The following is a 20,172-nucleotide window of genomic DNA, read 5'->3' as shown; positions in this document are numbered from 1 at the left end:
TCGAGGACGGCGCGGGGGGCGCGCCCGGCGTCCCAGCAGAGCGACGGCCGAATTAGCGGGCGCACCGCCGCGTGTGTGAGACGCACTGCTGCTCGTTGCACCTCCTGTCATTCGCTGCGCGCGTGCAGCCTTCGACACTAGCGGAGGACGCATCTTGTCCCTGGTGTCCAGCGGAGGGCCTGTGCGTGGTGTGGCAGTGTCGTGCTGGAGGGCGCCACTGGTAGCATGTGGGCTTCCTCGCCTCGCCTCGCCTCGCGTCGCCTCGCCTCGCCTCACACCAGGTGTGTGCGTAGTTTGCAGTGCATTCGCACCATTCCCATCCCTGTCCCCGTCCCCGTCCCGACTTGTCCCGACTTTGCTCGACTGCCGCTCGCTGCCGCTCGGGTCGTGGTCCATATGACAGCGCAAGCACGACAAACGTCTGCGGGACGAGACGAGACGAGACGACTAAGGAATAAATTCGTGATTACAAAAAATTGGAACTCTACACTCCTACACAAAAATAGGCGGTGACGTGTTTCAGAAATCACCTGCCGATTCGTACTGTTTTGTCGTTTTCAAAGTCTTCTTGGCAAACTTGGTTAGCACATTCTCCCTCAAACTGAGTTAATTACTGCATTTTCGTACCATTACAGTAGTGTAAAAGGCTTAAGGAAGCATCTTTGTCACAACAGAAAGGTAGTTTGAAAATTGGGCTGGCAGGGGTAGCGACATAATAACAAAAAAAAATGGAAGGCAGCCAACAGCACCCGGGTTTCCCAGGCGGTCACCCATCCAAGTACTAACCGGGCCCGATGATGCTTAACTTCGGTGATCGGACGAGAACCGGTGTATTCATCATGGTATGGCCGTTGGCGCTCATCTAATGTAGGAGCACGGCAGAATCCGCGTTCGGCTTTTCTCCCAACACACAAAATGTTAGTTTTCGACCGCATTTGACGAAAGCACTTCCTTCCGCAACAGCCAGTTCCTCGAGGACGGCGCGGGGGGCGCGCCCGGCGTCCCAGCAGAGCGACGGCCGAATTAGCGGGCGCACCGCCGCGTGTGTGAGACGCACTGCTGCTCGTTGCACCTCCTGTCATTCGCTGCGCGCGTGCAGCCTTCGACACTAGCGGAGGACGCATCTTGTCCCTGGTGTCCAGCGGAGGGCCTGTGCGTGGTGTGGCAGTGTCGTGCTGGAGGGCGCCACTGGTAGCATGTGGGCTTCCTCGCCTCGCCTCGCCTCGCGTCGCCTCGCCTCGCCTCACACCAGGTGTGTGCGTAGTTTGCAGTGCATTCGCACCATTCCCATCCCTGTCCCCGTCCCCGTCCCGACTTGTCCCGACTTTGCTCGACTGCCGCTCGCTGCCGCTCGGGTCGTGGTCCATATGACAGCGCAAGCACGACAAACGTCTGCGGGACGAGACGAGACGAGACGACTAAGGAATAAATTCGTGATTACAAAAAATTGGAACTCTACACTCCTACACAAAAATAGGCGGTGACGTGTTTCAGAAATCACCTGCCGATTCGTACTGTTTTGTCGTTTTCAAAGTCTTCTTGGCAAACTTGGTTAGCACATTCTCCCTCAAACTGAGTTAATTACTGCATTTTCGTACCATTACAGTAGTGTAAAAGGCTTAAGGAAGCATCTTTGTCACAACAGAAAGGTAGTTTGAAAATTGGGCTGGCAGGGGTAGCGACATAATAACAAAAAAAAAATGGAAGGCAGCCAACAGCACCCGGGTTTCCCAGGCGGTCACCCATCCAAGTACTAACCGGGCCCGATGATGCTTAACTTCGGTGATCGGACGAGAACCGGTGTATTCATCATGGTATGGCCGTTGGCGCTCATCTAATGTAGGAGCACGGCAGAATCCGCGTTCGGCTTTTCTCCCAACACACAAAATGTTAGTTTTCGACCGCATTTGACGAAAGCACTTCCTTCCGCAACAGCCAGTTCCTCGAGGACGGCGCGGGGGGCGCGCCCGGCGTCCCAGCAGAGCGACGGCCGAATTAGCGGGCGCACCGCCGCGTGTGTGAGACGCACTGCTGCTCGTTGCACCTCCTGTCATTCGCTGCGCGCGTGCAGCCTTCGACACTAGCGGAGGACGCATCTTGTCCCTGGTGTCCAGCGGAGGGCCTGTGCGTGGTGTGGCAGTGTCGTGCTGGAGGGCGCCACTGGTAGCATGTGGGCTTCCTCGCCTCGCCTCGCCTCGCGTCGCCTCGCCTCGCCTCACACCAGGTGTGTGCGTAGTTTGCAGTGCATTCGCACCATTCCCATCCCTGTCCCCGTCCCCGTCCCGACTTGTCCCGACTTTGCTCGACTGCCGCTCGCTGCCGCTCGGGTCGTGGTCCATATGACAGCGCAAGCACGACAAACGTCTGCGGGACGAGACGAGACGAGACGACTAAGGAATAAATTCGTGATTACAAAAAATTGGAACTCTACACTCCTACACAAAAATAGGCGGTGACGTGTTTCAGAAATCACCTGCCGATTCGTACTGTTTTGTCGTTTTCAAAGTCTTCTTGGCAAACTTGGTTAGCACATTCTCCCTCAAACTGAGTTAATTACTGCATTTTCGTACCATTACAGTAGTGTAAAAGGCTTAAGGAAGCATCTTTGTCACAACAGAAAGGTAGTTTGAAAATTGGGCTGGCAGGGGTAGCGACATAATAACAAAAAAAAATGGAAGGCAGCCAACAGCACCCGGGTTTCCCAGGCGGTCACCCATCCAAGTACTAACCGGGCCCGATGATGCTTAACTTCGGTGATCGGACGAGAACCGGTGTATTCATCATGGTATGGCCGTTGGCGCTCATCTAATGTAGGAGCACGGCAGAATCCGCGTTCGGCTTTTCTCCCAACACACAAAATGTTAGTTTTCGACCGCATTTGACGAAAGCACTTCCTTCCGCAACAGCCAGTTCCTCGAGGACGGCGCGGGGGGCGCGCCCGGCGTCCCAGCAGAGCGACGGCCGAATTAGCGGGCGCACCGCCGCGTGTGTGACACGCACTGCTGCTCGTTGCACCTCCTGTCATTCGCTGCGCGCGTGCAGCCTTCGACACTAGCGGAGGACGCATCTTGTCCCTGGTGTCCAGCGGAGGGCCTGTGCGTGGTGTGGCAGTGTCGTGCTGGAGGGCGCCACTGGTAGCATGTGGGCTTCCTCGCCTCGCCTCGCCTCGCGTCGCCTCGCCTCGCCTCACACCAGGTGTGTGCGTAGTTTGCAGTGCATTCGCACCATTCCCATCCCTGTCCCCGTCCCCGTCCCGACTTGTCCCGACTTTGCTCGACTGCCGCTCGCTGCCGCTCGGGTCGTGGTCCATATGACAGCGCAAGCACGACAAACGTCTGCGGGACGAGACGAGACGAGACGACTAAGGAATAAATTCGTGATTACAAAAAATTGGAACTCTACACTCCTACACAAAAATAGGCGGTGACGTGTTTCAGAAATCACCTGCCGATTCGTACTGTTTTGTCGTTTTCAAAGTCTTCTTGGCAAACTTGGTTAGCACATTCTCCCTCAAACTGAGTTAATTACTGCATTTTCGTACCATTACAGTAGTGTAAAAGGCTTAAGGAAGCATCTTTGTCACAACAGAAAGGTAGTTTGAAAATTGGGCTGGCAGGGGTAGCGACATAATAACAAAAAAAAAATGGAAGGCAGCCAACAGCACCCGGGTTTCCCAGGCGGTCACCCATCCAAGTACTAACCGGGCCCGATGATGCTTAACTTCGGTGATCGGACGAGAACCGGTGTATTCATCATGGTATGGCCGTTGGCGCTCATCTAATGTAGGAGCACGGCAGAATCCGCGTTCGGCTTTTCTCCCAACACACAAAATGTTAGTTTTCGACCGCATTTGACGAAAGCACTTCCTTCCGCAACAGCCAGTTCCTCGAGGACGGCGCGGGGGGCGCGCCCGGCGTCCCAGCAGAGCGACGGCCGAATTAGCGGGCGCACCGCCGCGTGTGTGAGACGCACTGCTGCTCGTTGCACCTCCTGTCATTCGCTGCGCGCGTGCAGCCTTCGACACTAGCGGAGGACGCATCTTGTCCCTGGTGTCCAGCGGAGGGCCTGTGCGTGGTGTGGCAGTGTCGTGCTGGAGGGCGCCACTGGTAGCATGTGGGCTTCCTCGCCTCGCCTCGCCTCGCGTCGCCTCGCCTCGCCTCACACCAGGTGTGTGCGTAGTTTGCAGTGCATTCGCACCATTCCCATCCCTGTCCCCGTCCCCGTCCCGACTTGTCCCGACTTTGCTCGACTGCCGCTCGCTGCCGCTCGGGTCGTGGTCCATATGACAGCGCAAGCACGACAAACGTCTGCGGGACGAGACGAGACGAGACGACTAAGGAATAAATTCGTGATTACAAAAAATTGGAACTCTACACTCCTACACAAAAATAGGCGGTGACGTGTTTCAGAAATCACCTGCCGATTCGTACTGTTTTGTCGTTTTCAAAGTCTTCTTGGCAAACTTGGTTAGCACATTCTCCCTCAAACTGAGTTAATTACTGCATTTTCGTACCATTACAGTAGTGTAAAAGGCTTAAGGAAGCATCTTTGTCACAACAGAAAGGTAGTTTGAAAATTGGGCTGGCAGGGGTAGCGACATAATAACAAAAAAAAATGGAAGGCAGCCAACAGCACCCGGGTTTCCCAGGCGGTCACCCATCCAAGTACTAACCGGGCCCGATGATGCTTAACTTCGGTGATCGGACGAGAACCGGTGTATTCATCATGGTATGGCCGTTGGCGCTCATCTAATGTAGGAGCACGGCAGAATCCGCGTTCGGCTTTTCTCCCAACACACAAAATATTAGTTTTCGACCGCATTTGACGAAAGCACTTCCTTCCGCAACAGCCAGTTCCTCGAGGACGGCGCGGGGGGCGCGCCCGGCGTCCCAGCAGAGCGACGGCCGAATTAGCGGGCGCACCGCCGCGTGTGTGAGACGCACTGCTGCTCGTTGCACCTCCTGTCATTCGCTGCGCGCGTGCAGCCTTCGACACTAGCGGAGGACGCATCTTGTCCCTGGTGTCCAGCGGAGGGCCTGTGCGTGGTGTGGCAGTGTCGTGCTGGAGGGCGCCACTGGTAGCATGTGGGCTTCCTCGCCTCGCCTCGCCTCGCGTCGCCTCGCCTCGCCTCACACCAGGTGTGTGCGTAGTTTGCAGTGCATTCGCACCATTCCCATCCCTGTCCCCGTCCCCGTCCCGACTTGTCCCGACTTTGCTCGACTGCCGCTCGCTGCCGCTCGGGTCGTGGTCCATATGACAGCGCAAGCACGACAAACGTCTGCGGGACGAGACGAGACGAGACGACTAAGGAATAAATTCGTGATTACAAAAAATTGGAACTCTACACTCCTACACAAAAATAGGCGGTGACGTGTTTCAGAAATCACCTGCCGATTCGTACTGTTTTGTCGTTTTCAAAGTCTTCTTGGCAAACTTGGTTAGCACATTCTCCCTCAAACTGAGTTAATTACTGCATTTTCGTACCATTACAGTAGTGTAAAAGGCTTAAGGAAGCATCTTTGTCACAACAGAAAGGTAGTTTGAAAATTGGGCTGGCAGGGGTAGCGACATAATAACAAAAAAAAAATGGAAGGCAGCCAACAGCACCCGGGTTTCCCAGGCGGTCACCCATCCAAGTACTAACCGGGCCCGATGATGCTTAACTTCGGTGATCGGACGAGAACCGGTGTATTCATCATGGTATGGCCGTTGGCGCTCATCTAATGTAGGAGCACGGCAGAATCCGCGTTCGGCTTTTCTCCCAACACACAAAATGTTAGTTTTCGACCGCATTTGACGAAAGCACTTCCTTCCGCAACAGCCAGTTCCTCGAGGACGGCGCGGGGGGCGCGCCCGGCGTCCCAGCAGAGCGACGGCCGAATTAGCGGGCGCACCGCCGCGTGTGTGAGACGCACTGCTGCTCGTTGCACCTCCTGTCATTCGCTGCGCGCGTGCAGCCTTCGACACTAGCGGAGGACGCATCTTGTCCCTGGTGTCCAGCGGAGGGCCTGTGCGTGGTGTGGCAGTGTCGTGCTGGAGGGCGCCACTGGTAGCATGTGGGCTTCCTCGCCTCGCCTCGCCTCGCGTCGCCTCGCCTCGCCTCACACCAGGTGTGTGCGTAGTTTGCAGTGCATTCGCACCATTCCCATCCCTGTCCCCGTCCCCGTCCCGACTTGTCCCGACTTTGCTCGACTGCCGCTCGCTGCCGCTCGGGTCGTGGTCCATATGACAGCGCAAGCACGACAAACGTCTGCGGGACGAGACGAGACGAGACGACTAAGGAATAAATTCGTGATTACAAAAAATTGGAACTCTACACTCCTACACAAAAATAGGCGGTGACGTGTTTCAGAAATCACCTGCCGATTCGTACTGTTTTGTCGTTTTCAAAGTCTTCTTGGCAAACTTGGTTAGCACATTCTCCCTCAAACTGAGTTAATTACTGCATTTTCGTACCATTACAGTAGTGTAAAAGGCTTAAGGAAGCATCTTTGTCACAACAGAAAGGTAGTTTGAAAATTGGGCTGGCAGGGGTAGCGACATAATAACAAAAAAAAATGGAAGGCAGCCAACAGCACCCGGGTTTCCCAGGCGGTCACCCATCCAAGTACTAACCGGGCCCGATGATGCTTAACTTCGGTGATCGGACGAGAACCGGTGTATTCATCATGGTATGGCCGTTGGCGCTCATCTAATGTAGGAGCACGGCAGAATCCGCGTTCGGCTTTTCTCCCAACACACAAAATGTTAGTTTTCGACCGCATTTGACGAAAGCACTTCCTTCCGCAACAGCCAGTTCCTCGAGGACGGCGCGGGGGGCGCGCCCGGCGTCCCAGCAGAGCGACGGCCGAATTAGCGGGCGCACCGCCGCGTGTGTGACACGCACTGCTGCTCGTTGCACCTCCTGTCATTCGCTGCGCGCGTGCAGCCTTCGACACTAGCGGAGGACGCATCTTGTCCCTGGTGTCCAGCGGAGGGCCTGTGCGTGGTGTGGCAGTGTCGTGCTGGAGGGCGCCACTGGTAGCATGTGGGCTTCCTCGCCTCGCCTCGCCTCGCGTCGCCTCGCCTCGCCTCACACCAGGTGTGTGCGTAGTTTGCAGTGCATTCGCACCATTCCCATCCCTGTCCCCGTCCCCGTCCCGACTTGTCCCGACTTTGCTCGACTGCCGCTCGCTGCCGCTCGGGTCGTGGTCCATATGACAGCGCAAGCACGACAAACGTCTGCGGGACGAGACGAGACGAGACGACTAAGGAATAAATTCGTGATTACAAAAAATTGGAACTCTACACTCCTACACAAAAATAGGCGGTGACGTGTTTCAGAAATCACCTGCCGATTCGTACTGTTTTGTCGTTTTCAAAGTCTTCTTGGCAAACTTGGTTAGCACATTCTCCCTCAAACTGAGTTAATTACTGCATTTTCGTACCATTACAGTAGTGTAAAAGGCTTAAGGAAGCATCTTTGTCACAACAGAAAGGTAGTTTGAAAATTGGGCTGGCAGGGGTAGCGACATAATAACAAAAAAAAATGGAAGGCAGCCAACAGCACCCGGGTTTCCCAGGCGGTCACCCATCCAAGTACTAACCGGGCCCGATGATGCTTAACTTCGGTGATCGGACGAGAACCGGTGTATTCATCATGGTATGGCCGTTGGCGCTCATCTAATGTAGGAGCACGGCAGAATCCGCGTTCGGCTTTTCTCCCAACACACAAAATGTTAGTTTTCGACCGCATTTGACGAAAGCACTTCCTTCCGCAACAGCCAGTTCCTCGAGGACGGCGCGGGGGGCGCGCCCGGCGTCCCAGCAGAGCGACGGCCGAATTAGCGGGCGCACCGCCGCGTGTGTGAGACGCACTGCTGCTCGTTGCACCTCCTGTCATTCGCTGCGCGCGTGCAGCCTTCGACACTAGCGGAGGACGCATCTTGTCCCTGGTGTCCAGCGGAGGGCCTGTGCGTGGTGTGGCAGTGTCGTGCTGGAGGGCGCCACTGGTAGCATGTGGGCTTCCTCGCCTCGCCTCGCCTCGCGTCGCCTCGCCTCGCCTCACACCAGGTGTGTGCGTAGTTTGCAGTGCATTCGCACCATTCCCATCCCTGTCCCCGTCCCCGTCCCGACTTGTCCCGACTTTGCTCGACTGCCGCTCGCTGCCGCTCGGGTCGTGGTCCATATGACAGCGCAAGCACGACAAACGTCTGCGGGACGAGACGAGACGAGACGACTAAGGAATAAATTCGTGATTACAAAAAATTGGAACTCTACACTCCTACACAAAAATAGGCGGTGACGTGTTTCAGAAATCACCTGCCGATTCGTACTGTTTTGTCGTTTTCAAAGTCTTCTTGGCAAACTTGGTTAGCACATTCTCCCTCAAACTGAGTTAATTACTGCATTTTCGTACCATTACAGTAGTGTAAAAGGCTTAAGGAAGCATCTTTGTCACAACAGAAAGGTAGTTTGAAAATTGGGCTGGCAGGGGTAGCGACATAATAACAAAAAAAAAATGGAAGGCAGCCAACAGCACCCGGGTTTCCCAGGCGGTCACCCATCCAAGTACTAACCGGGCCCGATGATGCTTAACTTCGGTGATCGGACGAGAACCGGTGTATTCATCATGGTATGGCCGTTGGCGCTCATCTAATGTAGGAGCACGGCAGAATCCGCGTTCGGCTTTTCTCCCAACACACAAAATGTTAGTTTTCGACCGCATTTGACGAAAGCACTTCCTTCCGCAACAGCCAGTTCCTCGAGGACGGCGCGGGGGGCGCGCCCGGCGTCCCAGCAGAGCGACGGCCGAATTAGCGGGCGCACCGCCGCGTGTGTGAGACGCACTGCTGCTCGTTGCACCTCCTGTCATTCGCTGCGCGCGTGCAGCCTTCGACACTAGCGGAGGACGCATCTTGTCCCTGGTGTCCAGCGGAGGGCCTGTGCGTGGTGTGGCAGTGTCGTGCTGGAGGGCGCCACTGGTAGCATGTGGGCTTCCTCGCCTCGCCTCGCCTCGCGTCGCCTCGCCTCGCCTCACACCAGGTGTGTGCGTAGTTTGCAGTGCATTCGCACCATTCCCATCCCTGTCCCCGTCCCCGTCCCGACTTGTCCCGACTTTGCTCGACTGCCGCTCGCTGCCGCTCGGGTCGTGGTCCATATGACAGCGCAAGCACGACAAACGTCTGCGGGACGAGACGAGACGAGACGACTAAGGAATAAATTCGTGATTACAAAAAATTGGAACTCTACACTCCTACACAAAAATAGGCGGTGACGTGTTTCAGAAATCACCTGCCGATTCGTACTGTTTTGTCGTTTTCAAAGTCTTCTTGGCAAACTTGGTTAGCACATTCTCCCTCAAACTGAGTTAATTACTGCATTTTCGTACCATTACAGTAGTGTAAAAGGCTTAAGGAAGCATCTTTGTCACAACAGAAAGGTAGTTTGAAAATTGGGCTGGCAGGGGTAGCGACATAATAACAAAAAAAAAATGGAAGGCAGCCAACAGCACCCGGGTTTCCCAGGCGGTCACCCATCCAAGTACTAACCGGGCCCGATGATGCTTAACTTCGGTGATCGGACGAGAACCGGTGTATTCATCATGGTATGGCCGTTGGCGCTCATCTAATGTAGGAGCACGGCAGAATCCGCGTTCGGCTTTTCTCCCAACACACAAAATGTTAGTTTTCGACCGCATTTGACGAAAGCACTTCCTTCCGCAACAGCCAGTTCCTCGAGGACGGCGCGGGGGGCGCGCCCGGCGTCCCAGCAGAGCGACGGCCGAATTAGCGGGCGCACCGCCGCGTGTGTGAGACGCACTGCTGCTCGTTGCACCTCCTGTCATTCGCTGCGCGCGTGCAGCCTTCGACACTAGCGGAGGACGCATCTTGTCCCTGGTGTCCAGCGGAGGGCCTGTGCGTGGTGTGGCAGTGTCGTGCTGGAGGGCGCCACTGGTAGCATGTGGGCTTCCTCGCCTCGCCTCGCCTCGCGTCGCCTCGCCTCGCCTCACACCAGGTGTGTGCGTAGTTTGCAGTGCATTCGCACCATTCCCATCCCTGTCCCCGTCCCCGTCCCGACTTGTCCCGACTTTGCTCGACTGCCGCTCGCTGCCGCTCGGGTCGTGGTCCATATGACAGCGCAAGCACGACAAACGTCTGCGGGACGAGACGAGACGAGACGACTAAGGAATAAATTCGTGATTACAAAAAATTGGAACTCTACACTCCTACACAAAAATAGGCGGTGACGTGTTTCAGAAATCACCTGCCGATTCGTACTGTTTTGTCGTTTTCAAAGTCTTCTTGGCAAACTTGGTTAGCACATTCTCCCTCAAACTGAGTTAATTACTGCATTTTCGTACCATTACAGTAGTGTAAAAGGCTTAAGGAAGCATCTTTGTCACAACAGAAAGGTAGTTTGAAAATTGGGCTGGCAGGGGTAGCGACATAATAACAAAAAAAAAATGGAAGGCAGCCAACAGCACCCGGGTTTCCCAGGCGGTCACCCATCCAAGTACTAACCGGGCCCGATGATGCTTAACTTCGGTGATCGGACGAGAACCGGTGTATTCATCATGGTATGGCCGTTGGCGCTCATCTAATGTAGGAGCACGGCAGAATCCGCGTTCGGCTTTTCTCCCAACACACAAAATGTTAGTTTTCGACCGCATTTGACGAAAGCACTTCCTTCCGCAACAGCCAGTTCCTCGAGGACGGCGCGGGGGGCGCGCCCGGCGTCCCAGCAGAGCGACGGCCGAATTAGCGGGCGCACCGCCGCGTGTGTGAGACGCACTGCTGCTCGTTGCACCTCCTGTCATTCGCTGCGCGCGTGCAGCCTTCGACACTAGCGGAGGACGCATCTTGTCCCTGGTGTCCAGCGGAGGGCCTGTGCGTGGTGTGGCAGTGTCGTGCTGGAGGGCGCCACTGGTAGCATGTGGGCTTCCTCGCCTCGCCTCGCCTCGCGTCGCCTCGCCTCGCCTCACACCAGGTGTGTGCGTAGTTTGCAGTGCATTCGCACCATTCCCATCCCTGTCCCCGTCCCCGTCCCGACTTGTCCCGACTTTGCTCGACTGCCGCTCGCTGCCGCTCGGGTCGTGGTCCATATGACAGCGCAAGCACGACAAACGTCTGCGGGACGAGACGAGACGAGACGACTAAGGAATAAATTCGTGATTACAAAAAATTGGAACTCTACACTCCTACACAAAAATAGGCGGTGACGTGTTTCAGAAATCACCTGCCGATTCGTACTGTTTTGTCGTTTTCAAAGTCTTCTTGGCAAACTTGGTTAGCACATTCTCCCTCAAACTGAGTTAATTACTGCATTTTCGTACCATTACAGTAGTGTAAAAGGCTTAAGGAAGCATCTTTGTCACAACAGAAAGGTAGTTTGAAAATTGGGCTGGCAGGGGTAGCGACATAATAACAAAAAAAAATGGAAGGCAGCCAACAGCACCCGGGTTTCCCAGGCGGTCACCCATCCAAGTACTAACCGGGCCCGATGATGCTTAACTTCGGTGATCGGACGAGAACCGGTGTATTCATCATGGTATGGCCGTTGGCGCTCATCTAATGTAGGAGCACGGCAGAATCCGCGTTCGGCTTTTCTCCCAACACACAAAATGTTAGTTTTCGACCGCATTTGACGAAAGCACTTCCTTCCGCAACAGCCAGTTCCTCGAGGACGGCGCGGGGGGCGCGCCCGGCGTCCCAGCAGAGCGACGGCCGAATTAGCGGGCGCACCGCCGCGTGTGTGAGACGCACTGCTGCTCGTTGCACCTCCTGTCATTCGCTGCGCGCGTGCAGCCTTCGACACTAGCGGAGGACGCATCTTGTCCCTGGTGTCCAGCGGAGGGCCTGTGCGTGGTGTGGCAGTGTCGTGCTGGAGGGCGCCACTGGTAGCATGTGGGCTTCCTCGCCTCGCCTCGCCTCGCGTCGCCTCGCCTCGCCTCACACCAGGTGTGTGCGTAGTTTGCAGTGCATTCGCACCATTCCCATCCCTGTCCCCGTCCCCGTCCCGACTTGTCCCGACTTTGCTCGACTGCCGCTCGCTGCCGCTCGGGTCGTGGTCCATATGACAGCGCAAGCACGACAAACGTCTGCGGGACGAGACGAGACGAGACGACTAAGGAATAAATTCGTGATTACAAAAAATTGGAACTCTACACTCCTACACAAAAATAGGCGGTGACGTGTTTCAGAAATCACCTGCCGATTCGTACTGTTTTGTCGTTTTCAAAGTCTTCTTGGCAAACTTGGTTAGCACATTCTCCCTCAAACTGAGTTAATTACTGCATTTTCGTACCATTACAGTAGTGTAAAAGGCTTAAGGAAGCATCTTTGTCACAACAGAAAGGTAGTTTGAAAATTGGGCTGGCAGGGGTAGCGACATAATAACAAAAAAAAATGGAAGGCAGCCAACAGCACCCGGGTTTCCCAGGCGGTCACCCATCCAAGTACTAACCGGGCCCGATGATGCTTAACTTCGGTGATCGGACGAGAACCGGTGTATTCATCATGGTATGGCCGTTGGCGCTCATCTAATGTAGGAGCACGGCAGAATCCGCGTTCGGCTTTTCTCCCAACACACAAAATGTTAGTTTTCGACCGCATTTGACGAAAGCACTTCCTTCCGCAACAGCCAGTTCCTCGAGGACGGCGCGGGGGGCGCGCCCGGCGTCCCAGCAGAGCGACGGCCGAATTAGCGGGCGCACCGCCGCGTGTGTGAGACGCACTGCTGCTCGTTGCACCTCCTGTCATTCGCTGCGCGCGTGCAGCCTTCGACACTAGCGGAGGACGCATCTTGTCCCTGGTGTCCAGCGGAGGGCCTGTGCGTGGTGTGGCAGTGTCGTGCTGGAGGGCGCCACTGGTAGCATGTGGGCTTCCTCGCCTCGCCTCGCCTCGCGTCGCCTCGCCTCGCCTCACACCAGGTGTGTGCGTAGTTTGCAGTGCATTCGCACCATTCCCATCCCTGTCCCCGTCCCCGTCCCGACTTGTCCCGACTTTGCTCGACTGCCGCTCGCTGCCGCTCGGGTCGTGGTCCATATGACAGCGCAAGCACGACAAACGTCTGCGGGACGAGACGAGACGAGACGACTAAGGAATAAATTCGTGATTACAAAAAATTGGAACTCTACACTCCTACACAAAAATAGGCGGTGACGTGTTTCAGAAATCACCTGCCGATTCGTACTGTTTTGTCGTTTTCAAAGTCTTCTTGGCAAACTTGGTTAGCACATTCTCCCTCAAACTGAGTTAATTACTGCATTTTCGTACCATTACAGTAGTGTAAAAGGCTTAAGGAAGCATCTTTGTCACAACAGAAAGGTAGTTTGAAAATTGGGCTGGCAGGGGTAGCGACATAATAACAAAAAAAAAATGGAAGGCAGCCAACAGCACCCGGGTTTCCCAGGCGGTCACCCATCCAAGTACTAACCGGGCCCGATGATGCTTAACTTCGGTGATCGGACGAGAACCGGTGTATTCATCATGGTATGGCCGTTGGCGCTCATCTAATGTAGGAGCACGGCAGAATCCGCGTTCGGCTTTTCTCCCAACACACAAAATGTTAGTTTTCGACCGCATTTGACGAAAGCACTTCCTTCCGCAACAGCCAGTTCCTCGAGGACGGCGCGGGGGGCGCGCCCGGCGTCCCAGCAGAGCGACGGCCGAATTAGCGGGCGCACCGCCGCGTGTGTGAGACGCACTGCTGCTCGTTGCACCTCCTGTCATTCGCTGCGCGCGTGCAGCCTTCGACACTAGCGGAGGACGCATCTTGTCCCTGGTGTCCAGCGGAGGGCCTGTGCGTGGTGTGGCAGTGTCGTGCTGGAGGGCGCCACTGGTAGCATGTGGGCTTCCTCGCCTCGCCTCGCCTCGCGTCGCCTCGCCTCGCCTCACACCAGGTGTGTGCGTAGTTTGCAGTGCATTCGCACCATTCCCATCCCTGTCCCCGTCCCCGTCCCGACTTGTCCCGACTTTGCTCGACTGCCGCTCGCTGCCGCTCGGGTCGTGGTCCATATGACAGCGCAAGCACGACAAACGTCTGCGGGACGAGACGAGACGAGACGACTAAGGAATAAATTCGTGATTACAAAAAATTGGAACTCTACACTCCTACACAAAAATAGGCGGTGACGTGTTTCAGAAATCACCTGCCGATTCGTACTGTTTTGTCGTTTTCAAAGTCTTCTTGGCAAACTTGGTTAGCACATTCTCCCTCAAACTGAGTTAATTACTGCATTTTCGTACCATTACAGTAGTGTAAAAGGCTTAAGGAAGCATCTTTGTCACAACAGAAAGGTAGTTTGAAAATTGGGCTGGCAGGGGTAGCGACATAATAACAAAAAAAAATGGAAGGCAGCCAACAGCACCTTTTTTTTATTTTTTTTTTTTTTTTTTTTTTTTTTTTTTTTTTTTTTTTTTTTTTTTTACGGGCCTCCCAACTCCCCTTATAGCCCGGCCTTTTCGCTCTCCACAATACGCCTTCTTCGGCGAGCTTCTCAGCTATAAATACATGCTGTTGGCAGTGCAGAATGAAGAACGAAGAACGAAGAGGGGCTGAAGAGATGCTCCTTCTCGCCGGTCGCAGATGGTGTGCGCCAGATGGAACGGGAAGGGGTCCTCGTCCGGTGACGTAGGAGCGGCACTGTCATCGAAGGGGAGGGCAAGACTTAAACAACGTTGAAAACAATGAAAATATTCGTAAAGAAAGCCAAACGGAAAAGTTCTTCCGTAAAGCGGCGGCAAGAATTATACCGACCAAATGTGGGAGAAAGAAAACGAAGATGAATGACTTCGCAACAAAAGAACCAGTCACAAACCTCTGTCAAGAAAGAGTAAGGCCCAGGAGGTCCCTCTAATAACGTATGGAAGGAAAGGTAACAGATCCGCTTCCCCGCGGTACTGGCGGTGAAGAAAAAAGAAATAAAGGAGACGTATGCCCTAAATAAAACGGAAGTAGTAAAAGAAACGAACCGCCACACTTCCACAGGCGGTAACGAACAACATAAAAAACAAAAGATGGTTTTCGAGAGTAGCACCAAAACACGAAAACCATGCAGAGAACAAACAACCAAAATGGCAGGGCATTGGCGTCACTCACAACACTGGTAGCGAAACGACAATTTCAGACAAAAAATTGTAACACAAAGATAAACAGAAACAAAACTTCCGACGTGACACTTATAAGGTAGTGAACACTATCCGTAGATCGGAAAAACAAAAAACTGTCACAGTTCGTCATCAAGATGACGGTCAAGGTGATCCCAAATACAAAAAACTTGTCCAACAATTTCTCTTGCAGTGTTCGTTCCCATATATCACATAATCAGGAAGGGGTGTATAATTATATACACATTGATATAAGTCACTTTTAAGGAGGGGTCACGACCGAGTGAAATGCATGGGACAAAGCCACATGCAAAAAATTAGCGAACGTCGCTGAATAGGTCCTACTGGCGCGTTCTTCATTGTGGAAAGTCCATAAATTGGTGAGAAAGGTCACAGTATCGGTAATTTTGAGACTAAAGATGGCATGAATTGTGTGTCCATATATCCAGATGGTGGCATTCCGCTTTGTGGACGGGTAAGGCTTCCACTGTGGCACTATCGCGTCCGTCACAGGAACCTGCCTGACTGTCACTCTATTTATGAGTCGAATCATGTCCCTCGCACAGTACCATATGTCCCGGAACCTGGAGCACTCGAAGCGGTGCTCGATGTCGTCCGGGACTCCGCAGGCCTCGCACTGGCTGAATCGGATGAGGTTGATGGAGTGGAGCTTGCAGTTTGTGGCAACAGTGCGGTTGACCACCCTGTACCACGTGGCCCTCACGTCAGCTGGTATGACGCGGGAACTGATGTTCCGCCACACGGCGCTCCAATCGTGCTGCGGCAGACGTAGCTCCCACTTATTGGGTGGGGGTCGTCCTCGGATGACATCCGCAATATCTCCGACCGCATGGCCTCGCACGTCGTGGAGACTTACGTAGCTGTGCGTGATGTAGTAACGGCGCACGTGGGAGACGGAGAAGGGGATGCCGGTGACGTAGACCGGGGCGGTGACGGAACGCGGCCGGTGTTGATGAAAGAGAACTGCCGTAGGGCTGCCCAAACCTTTGCCAAGTAAAACATTGGTCCGTTTATAAAAGAGTGCCTCACATTTGGCGTTAAAATCGACAAGTCCGAGACCGCCTTCCGAAGGTTTCAGGGTACATGTGGCCATAGCGACCTTAAAAATATCGCCTTTCCACAAAAACCAATAAAATGCATGCCGTATGGACCGTGCGATTTGCTTCGGTACCGGCAAGATTTGCGCCAGGTACCACGCCCTTGCCAGAATGGTGGTATTAATAAGCGCAACTTTGTCCGACAGTGCCAAGTTGCGCGGCGCATGAATTTTAACCACGGCGCGCACTTTATAAAGAGTGGACCGCCAATTGAGAGCTTGCATCTGTTGTAAGTTGTCTGACAGTGTCACGCCGAGCACCTTAGACTGGCGTTTCACGCAGTACCAATGCCGGTATTCAGTACGCATGCGCTCCGTCAACGGGAGGAGAACCGTCTTACGCGGATTTACTACGGCGCCTGTCGCCCGTTCGTATTGCTGCAGAACGCCATAGAGGCGGTCGATGTCGTCTGCTCGTTCGATGAAGACGCCCAAGTCATCGGCATAAGCGCGACACACAAGCCGGTCGTCTCCCACGCGAATCCCTCGACAAGTGCGGCCAATGGTACGGAGGAGCGGGTCCAAGGCGATCGCGAACAGCGCCATAGATAGGGGGCAACCCTGTCGGACTGAGCGGCTGATATGGATCTTGTCGCTGGCGATACCGTTTACGATAACGCGCGACGTGGCACTGCTTAAGATATTGCTTATCATGGCCGTGAACTTCGTCCCGAAACCCATGCGAGTCATCAATCTGCGAAGATAAAAGTGGCTTACACGATCGAACGCAGTTTGAAAATCGACCAATAAAATTCCCGCATTGCGAAGCCTGCTGCTTTTCGTGTGGCCTATGCAGTCCCTGTAGGCTAAAACGGCGTCAAAAATATTTCGATCTCGAACAGCGCACGACTGCGATGCATCTAAAACTTTTCCCATAACTTGCTTAAGTCTATTAGCAACGCACCTGACCATTATCTTATAATCCGAGTTGAGAAGGGTAATAGGGCGTACAGTTTCTAAACTCGGCGTCGCAGTCGATTTCGGAATGAGGACGATACGTCCTTCTTCAAAGTCCACTGGGATTTCCGCGCCGTTTCGGATGTCATTAGCTATTTCCGTTAAAAGTTCACTAAAAGAGTCAAAAAATGTCAGATAAAACTCCGCTGGGATGCCGTCTTTCCCGGGGGATTTCCCTGTCTGACTGCCTTTAACGGCATCCTCTACGTCATCCGCGGTATAAACCGCATTAAGATTGAGTCTATCTCGTCGCGTTAAAATATGCGGCACGTGACTTAAAAGATCATTGATTGCGGCGGCATCGACAGCAGTGTCGGTAAAAAGTGATTTGAAATACTGATATAATTCCGCCTGAATCGCCTGGTGGTCCGTGGTTCTGATCCCGGCGGCGAGCGTCCACGTGTTGAGCCGTAGTTTTGCGCGGCGGTACCTCTCCCTACGGAGGTGGTACGCAGAGACTGACTCGCCGACCACTTCGCCCACGGGCTGGCTCCGCCTCACTGTCCCCTCACATTTCTGCCGCAAATCCCGCAGCAACTTTGCTTTAAATTCGCGCAGGGTGGGCAGCAGTTCCGGCTGCGCAGTAACGCGCTGCGCGAGCTCGCGCAAACACTGGCGGTAGAAGTCGGCCGTGGCCCGGCGCCACCGTGCCGCATCACGACTAAAATCAATTAAAAATTTTCTGACCGCCGGTTTGGCCACCGCGGTCCACCAGTAAATAGCGGTGGAACCGACCGGTCGGCTCTGCACAAGGTTGTGCCACATATTTAAAAAACTCGTTTTAAAAGAGGGATCATTTAAAATGCTGCAATTCAATTTCCACATATTTTTAACTGACGAACGTGGGCACAAACCGAAATTGAGCTGACAAATGTAACCACAATGGTCGGAAAAAATCACCGGTTGCACATCGGCAGCGACAACGGTATGTGCAAGCTGCGGCGAGACGTAAATCCTGTCTAAACGACTATGTCCGGTAGCGTAAAAATACGTAAAGGCTGTACGGTGGGGGTTGAGAACCCGCCACGTGTCCCGCAGCTGTAAACCAGTAACCAACGTCTTCAGTTCCTCACACCGGTTTGGCCGTGGTTCCTGATCGCGATCGTCAATTACACCATTAAAATCACCCCCGAGGATAAAATTATCTCTATTCTGATATAAAACCTGGCACAGTTCGGTAGCATAAAAATTATTCCGCGCAGGTTTGTTGCCAGAGTGCGCGTAAACATTAACAAACGCGTAACCATTAATTTCACAAACGATGACCCGCCCATTTGGTAAGCATTCAATATTTTGCACTTCGATGTCCGATCGGACTAAAATAGCAGTGCCTGTGCTGTCATCCGCGATGATATTATCGTACGCAGTGAACTCGTGAAAATCGCGGATAAAAGATAATGCTTCAGTGGTCACCTCTTGTAAAAAAGCTACCTGACAACAGCTTTCAGTTAAAAAATTATACAGTGCTATCGCTTTGTGATGGCTACGCATTTTATTAACGTTGACCGTTAGAACCGTAAACTGATTACCAGCAACCATAAAGAAGAAAACCAGGAAAACACAGATAAAACAATAAAAACACTCACAAGATAAAACGGTAAAATACAAATACAAAAACGACTCAGCATGGGTTGTCGTCGGCGTGCTTAAAAGACGGAATGCCACACTTGAAGTAGTTGTAAATTAATCATCGGGCGGCTCATCACCCCACGCCCCCAGTCGGGTAACAGGTGGTGACGCCCCCGCGACAGACATCGTGGGTAAGTCTCTACTATGTTGTGTTGCTACAGCGTCCTGTGTGACAGGGCGCACACTCGTAACCTGAGGCGGATCTGTCACGGCAGGGTGTGGAACCGATTCACTGGCAGGTAACGCGTCCGATTGATGGATAACAGTTTGCAGATGCCGGACCACTTCGGCCCTGTGCGCTTCCGAGCCCGCAGCCTGGCCGCCGCCAGCACCGCTGCCGTCCGCTCTCGCGCCTACAGCTGATCGGGTCACGTGAGCGGCCGCGCCGGGCCGAACTGCCGCGCCATCGCGCTGCCCCCCCTTACGCCGCTGCCGTTTTGGCTTCCCTTGAGATAGCGGTCTCCCGACAGGCGACGGACTACGCTCTCTCCTCGCGGACGACCGTCGGGAATCGGTCGATGAACTCCTACTTCTGTCACGCCCATCGTGTTCGGGGTCACTGCGCGACCGAACCGACGCACTAACAGAAGAAGACGAGGCTCGTCTTTCGAGAGAGGGGGCACGGTCCACGTGTGCACGGCCTGCCGTGACCACATTCGAAACTCCCGACACCTGTTGTGGGGGGACGAAAACTGTTCTATCTATGTCCGCTAAAGTGACAGACTGATCGACCGCCACAACACTGGAACCGGCTGTGGGGGCGAGCGTCTCGTCGGTGACCAGTTCCGGGACTGAGTCAATGGTCACTGCGGGGGCAACTACCGGGGCGGGTTCTGGTCCCGTGACGGGGGTTGTTGCACGCGCGTCTGTCTCCGGTAGGGCTACCGCGTTTAACATGACGGGATCACTATCGGTTAGCATTGGCACCGTAACAGTAGCAACGGACGCGGCCATAGCTGCTGGAAGGTCGACACGGCGAGCTGCCTGTGGGGGGGCGCCTAAAGCGACCGCCGCCCAACTCATGGGTTCGCTTCCGTGTTCGCCCAGCGGCAGTTGCAAAGGCCCCTTACGCCGCGGGCAATTTTGGCGAAAGTGATCCGGCCGATTACAAAAAGAACACGTTTGCGGTTGCCCACTGTACGTAATAAAGGCACGGTGTCCGGCCATGTATACAAATGATGGCACATGCTTTCGCACAATCATTCGTACACTTCGCACCCCATTTTCACATTGTATAGGGTACGCGGCAGACCATTTTTCTTTAACAACGGAAAGCACAGTGCCGTAAGGGCCGAGACATCGCGAAATGGTGTCGTTTTTTACTTCAAAAGGCAGATTGAATACCCTGACAGTCCGTATGCCATAACCCGCGTTCGTCAC

At 54.1% G+C, this 20,172-nt stretch overlaps 14 non-coding genes across 14 annotated transcripts; all 14 read right to left on the bottom strand.

Annotated features, from left to right (window-relative positions):
• Positions 1–737: 737 nt before the first annotated feature.
• Positions 738–856, bottom strand: LOC126238661 (5S ribosomal RNA). The gene has a single exon (XR_007545351.1). It is a non-coding gene; the product is annotated as a 5S ribosomal RNA (ribosomal RNA).
• An 853-nt stretch (positions 857–1,709) lies between these two features.
• On the bottom strand, positions 1,710–1,828 carry LOC126238648 (5S ribosomal RNA). Its single transcript, XR_007545348.1, has one exon. It is a non-coding gene; the product is annotated as a 5S ribosomal RNA (ribosomal RNA).
• Positions 1,829–2,680: 852 nt separating this feature from the next.
• Positions 2,681–2,799, bottom strand: LOC126238636 (5S ribosomal RNA). Its single transcript, XR_007545347.1, has one exon. It is a non-coding gene; the product is annotated as a 5S ribosomal RNA (ribosomal RNA).
• Positions 2,800–3,652: 853 nt separating this feature from the next.
• LOC126238625 (5S ribosomal RNA) lies at positions 3,653–3,771 on the bottom strand. Its single transcript, XR_007545346.1, has one exon. It is a non-coding gene; the product is annotated as a 5S ribosomal RNA (ribosomal RNA).
• An 852-nt stretch (positions 3,772–4,623) lies between these two features.
• On the bottom strand, positions 4,624–4,742 carry LOC126238614 (5S ribosomal RNA). Its single transcript, XR_007545345.1, has one exon. It is a non-coding gene; the product is annotated as a 5S ribosomal RNA (ribosomal RNA).
• An 853-nt stretch (positions 4,743–5,595) lies between these two features.
• On the bottom strand, positions 5,596–5,714 carry LOC126238602 (5S ribosomal RNA). The gene has a single exon (XR_007545344.1). It is a non-coding gene; the product is annotated as a 5S ribosomal RNA (ribosomal RNA).
• Positions 5,715–6,566: 852 nt separating this feature from the next.
• On the bottom strand, positions 6,567–6,685 carry LOC126238591 (5S ribosomal RNA). Its single transcript, XR_007545343.1, has one exon. It is a non-coding gene; the product is annotated as a 5S ribosomal RNA (ribosomal RNA).
• An 852-nt stretch (positions 6,686–7,537) lies between these two features.
• On the bottom strand, positions 7,538–7,656 carry LOC126238579 (5S ribosomal RNA). Its single transcript, XR_007545341.1, has one exon. It is a non-coding gene; the product is annotated as a 5S ribosomal RNA (ribosomal RNA).
• An 853-nt stretch (positions 7,657–8,509) lies between these two features.
• LOC126238567 (5S ribosomal RNA) lies at positions 8,510–8,628 on the bottom strand. Its single transcript, XR_007545340.1, has one exon. It is a non-coding gene; the product is annotated as a 5S ribosomal RNA (ribosomal RNA).
• An 853-nt stretch (positions 8,629–9,481) lies between these two features.
• LOC126238554 (5S ribosomal RNA) lies at positions 9,482–9,600 on the bottom strand. The gene has a single exon (XR_007545339.1). It is a non-coding gene; the product is annotated as a 5S ribosomal RNA (ribosomal RNA).
• An 853-nt stretch (positions 9,601–10,453) lies between these two features.
• On the bottom strand, positions 10,454–10,572 carry LOC126238543 (5S ribosomal RNA). Its single transcript, XR_007545338.1, has one exon. It is a non-coding gene; the product is annotated as a 5S ribosomal RNA (ribosomal RNA).
• An 852-nt stretch (positions 10,573–11,424) lies between these two features.
• LOC126238531 (5S ribosomal RNA) lies at positions 11,425–11,543 on the bottom strand. The gene has a single exon (XR_007545336.1). It is a non-coding gene; the product is annotated as a 5S ribosomal RNA (ribosomal RNA).
• Positions 11,544–12,395: 852 nt separating this feature from the next.
• Positions 12,396–12,514, bottom strand: LOC126238519 (5S ribosomal RNA). The gene has a single exon (XR_007545335.1). It is a non-coding gene; the product is annotated as a 5S ribosomal RNA (ribosomal RNA).
• An 853-nt stretch (positions 12,515–13,367) lies between these two features.
• On the bottom strand, positions 13,368–13,486 carry LOC126238508 (5S ribosomal RNA). Its single transcript, XR_007545334.1, has one exon. It is a non-coding gene; the product is annotated as a 5S ribosomal RNA (ribosomal RNA).
• Between the last annotated feature and the right edge of the window lie 6,686 nt (positions 13,487–20,172).

The sequence above is a fragment of the Schistocerca nitens genome, chromosome 2 (genome assembly GCF_023898315.1).
Source record: "Schistocerca nitens isolate TAMUIC-IGC-003100 chromosome 2, iqSchNite1.1, whole genome shotgun sequence".
NCBI lineage: Eukaryota > Metazoa > Arthropoda > Insecta > Orthoptera > Acrididae > Schistocerca > Schistocerca nitens.
This window is presented reverse-complemented; position numbering and strand designations above follow the sequence as displayed.